The sequence below is a fragment of the Heterodontus francisci genome, chromosome 45 (genome assembly GCF_036365525.1).
Source record: "Heterodontus francisci isolate sHetFra1 chromosome 45, sHetFra1.hap1, whole genome shotgun sequence".
In the NCBI taxonomy this organism is placed as follows: Eukaryota; Metazoa; Chordata; class Chondrichthyes; order Heterodontiformes; family Heterodontidae; genus Heterodontus; species Heterodontus francisci.
This window is the reverse complement of record NC_090415.1, coordinates 26,013,675-26,022,602: the sequence shown is the minus strand read 5'-3', so window position 1 is coordinate 26,022,602 and position 8,928 is coordinate 26,013,675.

The following is an 8,928-nucleotide window of genomic DNA, read 5'->3' as shown; positions in this document are numbered from 1 at the left end:
CAGAGAGTGTCAGAGAGTGTCAGTGAGAGTCAGAGAGCGTCTGAGAGTGTCAGAGAGTGTCAGAGAGTGTCAGAGAATGTCAGAGAGAGTCAGAGAGTGTCAGAGAGTGTCAGAGAGTGATTGAGAGTGTCAGAGAGTGTCAGAGAGTGTCAGAGAGAGTGAGAGAGTGTCAGAGAGTGTCAGAGAGTGATATAGAGTGTCAGAGAGTGATAGAGAGTGTCAGAGAGTGTCTGAGAGTGTCAGAGAGTGTCTGAGAGTGTCAGAGAGTGTCAGAGAGTGATAGTGAGTGTCTGAGAGTGTCAGAGAGTGTCAGAGAGTGATAGTGAGTGTCTGAGAGTGTCTGAGAGTGTCAGAGAGTGTCTGAGAGTGTCAGAGAGTGTCAGAGAGTGTCAGAGAGTGTATGAGAGTGTCTGAGAGTGTCAGAGAGTGTCAGAGGGTGTCAGAGAGTGTCTGAGACTGTCAGAGAGTGTCAGAGAGTGTCAGAGAGTGTCAGAGAGTGTCTGAGAGTGTCAGAGAGTGTCTGAGAGTGTCAGAGAGTGTCAGAGAGTGTCAGAGAATGTCAGAGAGAGTCAGAGAGTGTCAGAGAGTGATAGAGAGTGTCAGAGAGTGTCAGAGAGTGTCAGAGAGAGTCAGAGAGTGTCAGAGAGTGTCAGAGAGTGATAGAGATTGTCAGAGAGAGTCAGAGAGTGGCAGAGAGTGTCAGAGAGTGATAGAGAGTGTCAGAGAGTGTCAGAGAGTGATAGAGAGTGTCTGAGAATGTCAGAGAGTGTCAGAGAGTGTCAGTGAGAGTCAGAGAGCGTCTGAGAGTGTCAGAGAGTGTCAGAGAGTGTCAGAGAATGTCAGAGAGAGTCAGAGAGTGTCAGAGAGTGTCAGAGAGTGATTGAGAGTGTCAGAGAGTGTCAGAGAGTGTCAGAGAGAGTGAGAGAGTGTCAGAGAGTGTCAGAGAGTGATATAGAGTGTCAGAGAGTGATAGAGAGTGTCAGAGAGTGTCTGAGAGTGTCAGAGAGTGTCTGAGAGTGTCAGAGAGTGTCAGAGAGTGATAGTGAGTGTCTGAGAGTGTCAGAGAGTGTCAGAGAGTGATAGTGAGTGTCTGAGAGTGTCTGAGAGTGTCAGAGAGTGTCTGAGAGTGTCAGAGAGTGTCAGAGAGTGTCAGAGAGTGTCTGAGAGTGTCTGAGAGTGTCAGAGAGTGTCAGAGGGTGTCAGAGAGTGTCTGAGACTGTCAGAGAGTGTCAGAGAGTGTCAGAGAGTGTCAGAGAGTGTCTGAGAGTGTCAGAGAGTGTCTGAGAGTGTCAGAGAGTGTCAGAGAGTGTCAGAGAATGTCAGAGAGAGTCAGAGAGTGTCAGAGAGTGATAGAGAGTGTCAGAGAGTGTCAGAGAGTGTCAGAGAGAGTCAGAGAGTGTCAGAGAGTGTCAGAGAGTGATAGAGAGTGTCAGAGAGAGTCAGAGAGTGGCAGAGAGTGTCAGAGAGTGATAGAGAGTGTCAGAGAGTGTCAGAGAGTGATAGAGAGTGTCTGAGAATGTCAGAGAGTGTCAGAGAGTGTCAGTGAGAGTCAGAGAGCGTCTGAGAGTGTCAGAGAGTGTCAGAGAGTGTCAGAGAATGTCAGAGAGAGTCAGAGAGTGTCAGAGAGTGTCAGAGAGTGATTGAGAGTGTCAGAGAGTGTCAGAGAGTGTCAGAGAGAGTGAGAGAGTGTCAGAGAGTGTCAGAGAGGGTCAGAGAGTGTCAGAGAGTGATAGAGAGTGTCTGAGAGTGTCAGAGAGTGTCAGAGAGAGTCAGAGAGTGTCTCAGAGTTTCTGAGAGTGTCAGAGAGTGTCAGAGAGTGTCTGAGAGTGTCAGAGAGTGTCAGAGAGTGATAGAGAGTGTCAGAGAGTGTCTGAGAGTGTCAGAGTGCGTCAGAGCGTGTCTGAGAGTGTCTGAGAGTGTCAGAGAGTGTCAGAGAGTGTCTGAGAGTGTCAGAGAGTGTCAGAGAGTGTCAGAGAGTGTCTGAGAGTGTCAGAGAGTGTCAGAGAGTGATAGAGAGTGTCTGAGAATGTCAGAGAGTGTCAGTGAGTGTCTGAGAGTGTCTGAGAGTGTCAGAGAGTGTCAGAGAGTGATAGAGAGTGTCAGAGAGTGTCAGAGAGTGTCAGAGAGTGTCTGAGAGTGTCAGAGAGTGATATAGAGTGTCAGAGAGTGATAGAGAGTGTCAGAGAGTGTCTGAGAGTGTCAGAGAGTGTCTGAGAGTGTCAGAGAGTGTCAGAGAGTGATAGTGAGTGTCTGAGAGTGTCAGAGAGTGTCAGAGAGTGATAGTGAGTGTCTGAGAGTGTCTGAGAGTGTCAGAGAGTGTCTGAGAGTGTCAGAGAGTGTCAGAGAGTGTCAGAGAGTGTCTGAGAGTGTCTGAGAGTGTCAGAGAGTGTCAGAGGGTGTCAGAGAGTGTCTGAGAGTGTCAGAGTGTGTCAGAGAGTGATAGAGAGTGTCAGAGAGTGTCAGAGAGTGTCTGAGACTGTCAGAGAGTGTCAGAGAGTGTCAGAGAGTGTCAGAGAGTGTCTGAGAGTGTCAGAGAGTGTCTGAGAGTGTCAGAGAGTGTCAGAGAGTGTCAGAGAATGTCAGAGAGAGTCAGAGAGTGTCAGAGAGTGATAGAGAGTGTCAGAGAGTGTCAGAGAGTGTCAGAGAGAGTCAGAGAGTGTCAGAGAGTGTCAGAGAGTGATAGAGAGTGTCAGAGAGAGTCAGAGAGTGGCAGAGAGTGTCAGAGAGTTATAGAGAGTGTCAGAGAGTGTCAGAGAGTGATAGAGAGTGTCTGAGAATGTCAGAGAGTGTCAGTGAGTGTCTGAGAGTGTCTGAGAGTGTCAGAGAGTGTCAGAGAGTGATAGAGAGTGTCAGAGAGTGTCAGAGAGTGTCAGAGAGTGTCTGAGAGTGTCAGAGAGTGTCAGAGAGTGTCAGAAAGTGTCAGAGAGTGTCAGAGAGTGTCAGAGGGTGTCAGAGAGTGTCTGAGAGTGTCAGAGTGTGTCAGAGAGTGATAGAGAGTGTCAGAGAGTGTCAGAGAGTGTCTGAGACTGTCAGAGAGTGTCAGAGAGTGTCAGAGAGTGTCAGAGAGTGTCTGAGAGTGTCAGAGAGTGTCTGAGAGTGTCAGAGAGTGTCAGAGAGTGTCAGAGAATGTCAGAGAGAGTCAGAGAGTGTCAGAGAGTGATAGAGAGTGTCAGAGAGTGTCAGAGAGTGTCAGAGAGAGTCAGAGAGTGTCAGAGAGTGTCAGAGAGTGATAGAGAGTGTCAGAGAGAGTCAGAGAGTGGCAGAGAGTGTCAGAGAGTGATAGAGAGTGTCAGAGAGTGTCACAGAGTGATAGAGAGTGTCTGAGAATGTCAGAGAGTGTCAGAGAGTGTCAGTGAGAGTCAGAGAGCGTCTGAGAGTGTCAGAGAGTGTCAGAGAGTGTCAGAGAATGTCAGAGAGAGTCAGAGAGTGTCAGAGAGTGTCAGAGAGTGATTGAGAGTGTCAGAGAGTGTCAGAGAGTGTCAGAGAGAGTGAGAGAGTGTCAGAGAGTGTCAGAGAGTGATATAGAGTGTCAGAGAGTGATAGAGAGTGTCAGAGAGTGTCTGAGAGTGTCAGAGAGTGTCTGAGAGTGATATAGAGTGTCAGAGAGTGATATAGAGTGTCAGAGAGTGATAGAGAGTGTCAGAGAGTGTCTGAGAGTGTCAGAGAGTGTCTGAGAGTGTCAGAGAGTGTCAGAGAGTGATAGTGAGTGTCTGAGAGTGTCAGAGAGTGTCAGAGAGTGATAGTGAGTGTCTGAGAGTGTCTGAGAGTGTCAGAGAGTGTCTGAGAGTGTCAGAGAGTGTCAGAGAGTGTCAGAGAGTGTCTGAGAGTGTCTGAGAGTGTCAGAGAGTGTCAGAGGGTGTCAGAGAGTGTCTGAGAGTGTCAGAGTGTGTCAGAGAGTGATAGAGAGTGTCAGAGAGTGTCAGAGAGTGTCTGAGACTGTCAGAGAGTGTCAGAGAGTGTCAGAGAGTGTCAGAGAGTGTCTGAGAGTGTCAGAGAGTGTCTGAGAGTGTCAGAGAGTGTCAGAGAGTGTCAGAGAATGTCAGAGAGAGTCAGAGAGTGTCAGAGAGTGATAGAGAGTGTCAGAGAGTGTCAGAGAGTGTCAGAGAGAGTCAGAGAGTGTCAGAGAGTGTCAGAGAGTGATAGAGAGTGTCAGAGAGAGTCAGAGAGTGGCAGAGAGTGTCAGAGAGTTATAGAGAGTGTCAGAGAGTGTCAGAGAGTGATAGAGAGTGTCTGAGAATGTCAGAGAGTGTCAGTGAGTGTCTGAGAGTGTCTGAGAGTGTCAGAGAGTGTCAGAGAGTGATAGAGAGTGTCAGAGAGTGTCTGAGAGTGTCAGAGTGTGTCAGAGAGTGTCTGAGAGTGTCAGAGAGTGTCAGAGAGTGTCAGAGAGTGTCAGAGAGTGTCTGAGAGTGTCAGAGAGTGTCAGAGGGTGTCAGAGAGTGTCTGAGAGTGTCAGAGTGTGTCAGACGGTGATAGAGAGTGTCAGAGAGTGTCAGAGAGTGTCTGAGACTGTCAGAGAGCGTCAGAGAGTGTCAGAGAGTGTCAGAGAGTGTCAGAGAGTGTCTGAGAGTGTCAGAGAGTGTCTGAGAGTGTCAGAGAGTGTCAGAGAGTGTCAGAGAGTGTCAGAGAATGTCAGAGAGAGTCAGAGAGTGTCAGAGAGTGATAGAGAGTGTCAGAGAGTGTCAGAGAGTGTCAGAGAGAGTCAGAGAGTGTCAGAGAGTGTCAGAGAGTGATAGAGAGTGTCAGAGAGAGTCAGAGAGTGGCAGAGAGTGTCAGAGAGTGTCAGAGAGTGTCAGAGAGTGTCTGAGAGTGTCAGAGAGTGTCTGAGAGTGTCAGAGAGTGTCAGAGAGTGATAGTGAGTGTCTGAGAGTGTCAGAGAGTGTCTGAGAGTGTCAGAGAGTGTCAGAGAGTGATAGTGAGTGTCTGAGAGTGTCTGAGGGTGTCAGAGAGTGTCAGAGAGTGTCAGAGAGTGATAGAGAGTGTCAGAGAGTGTCTGAGAGTGTCAGAGAGTGTCTGAGAGTGTCTGAGAGTGTCAGAGAGTGTCTGAGAGTGTCAGAGAGTGTCAGAGAGTGTCAGAGAGTGTCTGAGAGTGTCAGAGAGTGTCAGAGGGTGTCAGAGAGTGTCTGAGAGTGTCAGAGTGTGTCAGAGAGTGATAGAGAGTGTCAGAGAGTGTCAGAGAGTGTCTGAGACTGTCAGAGAGTGTCAGAGAGTGTCAGAGAGTGTCAGAGAGTGTCTGAGAGTGTCAGAGAGTGTCTGAGAGTGTCAGAGAGTGTCAGAGAGTGTCAGAGAATGTCAGAGAGAGTCAGAGAGTGTCACAGAGTGATAGAGAGTGTCAGAGAGTGTCAGAGAGTGTCAGAGAGAGTCAGAGAGTGTCAGAGAGTGATAGAGAGTGTCAGAGAGAGTCAGAGAGTGTCAGAGAGTGTCAGAGAGTGATAGAGAGTGTCAGAGAGTGTCAGAGAGTGATAGAGAGTGTCTGAGAATGTCAGAGAGTGTCAGAGAGTGTCAGTGAGAGTCAGAGAGCGTCTGAGAGTGTCAGAGAGTGTCAGAGAGTGTCAGAGAATGTCAGAGAGAGTCAGAGAGTGTCAGAGAGTGTCAGAGAGTGATTGAGAGTGTCAGAGAGTGTCAGAGAGTGTCAGAGAGAGTGAGAGAGTGTCAGAGAGTGTCAGAGAGTGATATAGAGTTTCAGAGAGTGATAGAGAGTGTCAGAGAGTGATAGAGAGTGTCTGAGAGTTTCACAGAGTGTCAGAGAGTGTCAGAGAGAGTCAGAGAGTGTCAGAGAGTGTCAGAGAGTGATAGAGAGTGTCAGAGAGTGTCAGAGAGGGTCAGAGAGTGTCAGAGAGTGATAGAGAGTGTCAGAGAGTGTCAGAGAGTGTCAGAGAGAGTCAGAGAGTGTCGGAGAGAGTCAGAGAGTGTCAGAGAGGGTCAGAGAGTGATTGAGAGTGTCAGAGAGCGTCTGAGAGTGTCAGAGAGTGTCAGAGAGTGTCTGAGAGTGTCAGAGAGTGTCAGAGAGTGTCAGAGAATGTCAGAGAGAGTCAGAGAGTGTCAGAGAGTGTCAGAGAGTGATAGAGAGTGTCAGAGAGTGTCAGAAAGGGTCAGAGAGTGTCAGAGAGTGATAGAGAGTGTCTGAGAGTGTCTGAGAGTGTCAGTGAGTGTCAGAGAGTGATAGAGAGTGTCAGAGAGTGTCAGAGAGTGTCTGAGAGTGTCAGAGAGTGTCAGAGAGTGTCTGAGAGTGTCAGAGAGTGTCAGAGAGTGTCTGAGAGTGTCAGAGAGTGTCAGAGAGTGATAGTGAGTGTCTGAGAGTGTCAGAGAGTGTCTGAGAGTGTCAGAGAGTGTCAGAGAGTGATAGTGAGTGTCTGAGAGTGTCTGAGAGTGTCAGAGAGTGTCAGAGAGTGATAGAGAGTGTCAGAGAGTGTCTGAGAGTGTCAGAGTGTGTCAGAGAGTGTCTGAGAGTGTCTGAGAGTGTCAGAGAGTGTCAGAGAGTGTCTGAGAGTGTCAGAGAGTGTCAGAGAGTGTCAGAGAGTGTCTGAGAGTGTCAGAGAGTGTCAGAGGGTGTCAGAGAGTGTCTGAGAGTGTCAGAGTGTGTCTGAGAGTGATAGAGAGTGTCAGAGAGTGTCTGAGACTGTCAGAGAGCGTCAGAGAGTGTCAGAGAGTGTCAGAGAGTGTCAGAGAGTGTCTGAGAGTGTCAGAGAGTGTCTGAGAGTGTCAGAGAGTGTCAGAGAGTGTCAGAGAATGTCAGAGAGAGTCAGAGAGTGTCAGAGAGTGATAGAGAGTGTCAGAGAGTGTCAGAGAGTGTCAGAGAGAGTCAGAGAGTGTCAGAGAGTGTCAGAGAGTGATAGAGAGTGTCAGAGAGAGTCAGAGAGTGGCAGAGAGTGTCAGAGAGTGATAGAGAGTGTCAGAGAGTGTCAGAGAGTGATAGAGAGTGTCTGAGAATGTCAGAGAGTGTCAGAGAGTGTCAGTGAGAGTCAGAGAGCGTCTGAGAGTGTCAGAGAGTGTCAGAGAATGTCAGAGAGAGTCAGAGAGTGTCAGAGAGTGTCAGAGAGTGATTGAGAGTGTCAGAGAGTGTCAGAGAGTGTCAGAGAGAGTGAGAGAGTGTCAGAGAGTGTCAGAGAGTGATATAGAGTGTCAGAGAGTGATAGAGAGTGTCAGAGAGTCATAGAGAGTGTCTGAGAGTGTCACAGAGTGTCAGAGAGTGTCAGAGAGAGTCAGAGAGTGTCAGAGAGTGTCAGAGAGTGATAGAGAGTGTCAGAGAGTGTCAGAGAGGGTCAGAGAGTGTCAGAGAGTGATAGAGAGTGTCAGAGAGTGTCAGAGAGTGTCAGAGAGAGTCAGAGAGTGTCAGAGAGTGTCAGAGAGTGATAGAGAGTGTCAGAGAGAGTCAGAGAGTGGCAGAGAGTGTCAGAGAGTGATAGAGAGTGTCAGAGAGTGTCAGAGAGTGATAGAGAGTGTCTGAGAATGTCAGAGAGTGTCAGAGAGTGTCAGTGAGAGTCAGAGAGCGTCTGAGAGTGTCAGAGAGTGTCAGAGAGTGTCAGAGAATGTCAGAGAGAGTCAGAGAGTGTCAGAGAGTGTCAGAGAGTGATTGAGAGTGTCAGAGAGTGTCAGAGAGTGTCAGAGAGAGTGAGAGAGTGTCAGAGAGTGTCAGAGAGGGTCAGAGAGTGTCAGAGAGTGATAGAGAGTGTCTGAGAGTGTCAGAGAGTGTCAGAGAGAGTCAGAGAGTGTCTGAGAGTTTCTGAGAGTGTCAGAGAGTGTCAGAGAGTGTCTGAGAGTGTCAGAGAGTGTCAGAGAGTGATAGAGAGTGTCAGAGAGTGTCTGAGAGTGTCAGAGTGTGTCAGAGCGTGTCTGAGAGTGTCTGAGAGTGTCAGAGAGTGTCAGAGAGTGTCTGAGAGTGTCAGAGAGTGTCAGAGAGTGTCAGAGAGTGTCTGAGAGTGTCAGAGAGTGTCAGAGAGTGATAGAGAGTGTCAGAGAGTGTCAGAGAGAGTCTGAGAGTGTCAGAGAGTGTCAGAGAGTGTCAGAGAGTGTCTGAGAGTGTCAGAGAGTGTCAGAGAGTGTCAGAAAGTGTCAGAGAGTGTCAGAGAGTGCCAGAGGGTGTCAGAGAGTGTCTGAGAGTGTCAGAGTGTGTCAGAGAGTGATAGAGAGTGTCAGAGAGTGTCAGAGAGTGTCTGAGACTGTCAGAGAGTGTCAGAGAGTGTCAGAGAGTGTCAGAGAGTGTCTGAGAGTGTCAGAGAGTGTCTGAGAGTGTCAGAGAGTGTCAGAGAGTGTCAGAGAATGTCAGAGAGAGTCAGAGAGTGTCAGAGAGTGATAGAGAGTGTCAGAGAGTGTCAGAGAGTGTCAGAGAGAGTCAGAGAGTGTCAGAGAGTGTCAGAGAGTGATAGAGAGTGTCAGAGAGAGTCAGAGAGTGGCAGAGAGTGTCAGAGAGTGATAGAGAGTGTCAGAGAGTGTCAGAGAGTGATAGAGAGTGTCTGAGAATGTCAGAGAGTGTCAGAGAGTGTCAGTGAGAGTCAGAGAGCGTCTGAGAGTGTCAGAGAGTGTCAGAGAGTGTCAGAGAATGTCAGAGAGAGTCAGAGAGTGTCAGAGAGTGTCAGAGAGTGATTGAGAGTGTCAGAGAGTGTCAGAGAGTGTCAGAGAGAGTGAGAGAGTGTCAGAGAGTGTCAGAGAGTGATATAGAGTGTCAGAGAGTGATAGAGAGTGTCAGAGAGAGTCTGAGAGTGTCAGAGAGTGTCTGAGAGTGTCAGAGAGTGTCAGAGAGTGATAGTGAGTGTCTGAGAGTGTCAGAGAGTGTCAGAGAGTGATAGTGAGTGTCTGAGAGTGTCTGAGAGTGTCAGAGAGTGTCTGAGAGTGTCAGAGAGTGTCAGAGAGTGTCAGAGAGTGTCTGAGAGTGTCTGAGAGTGTCAGAGAGTGTCAGAGGGTGTCAGAGAGTGTCTGAGACTGTCAGAGAGT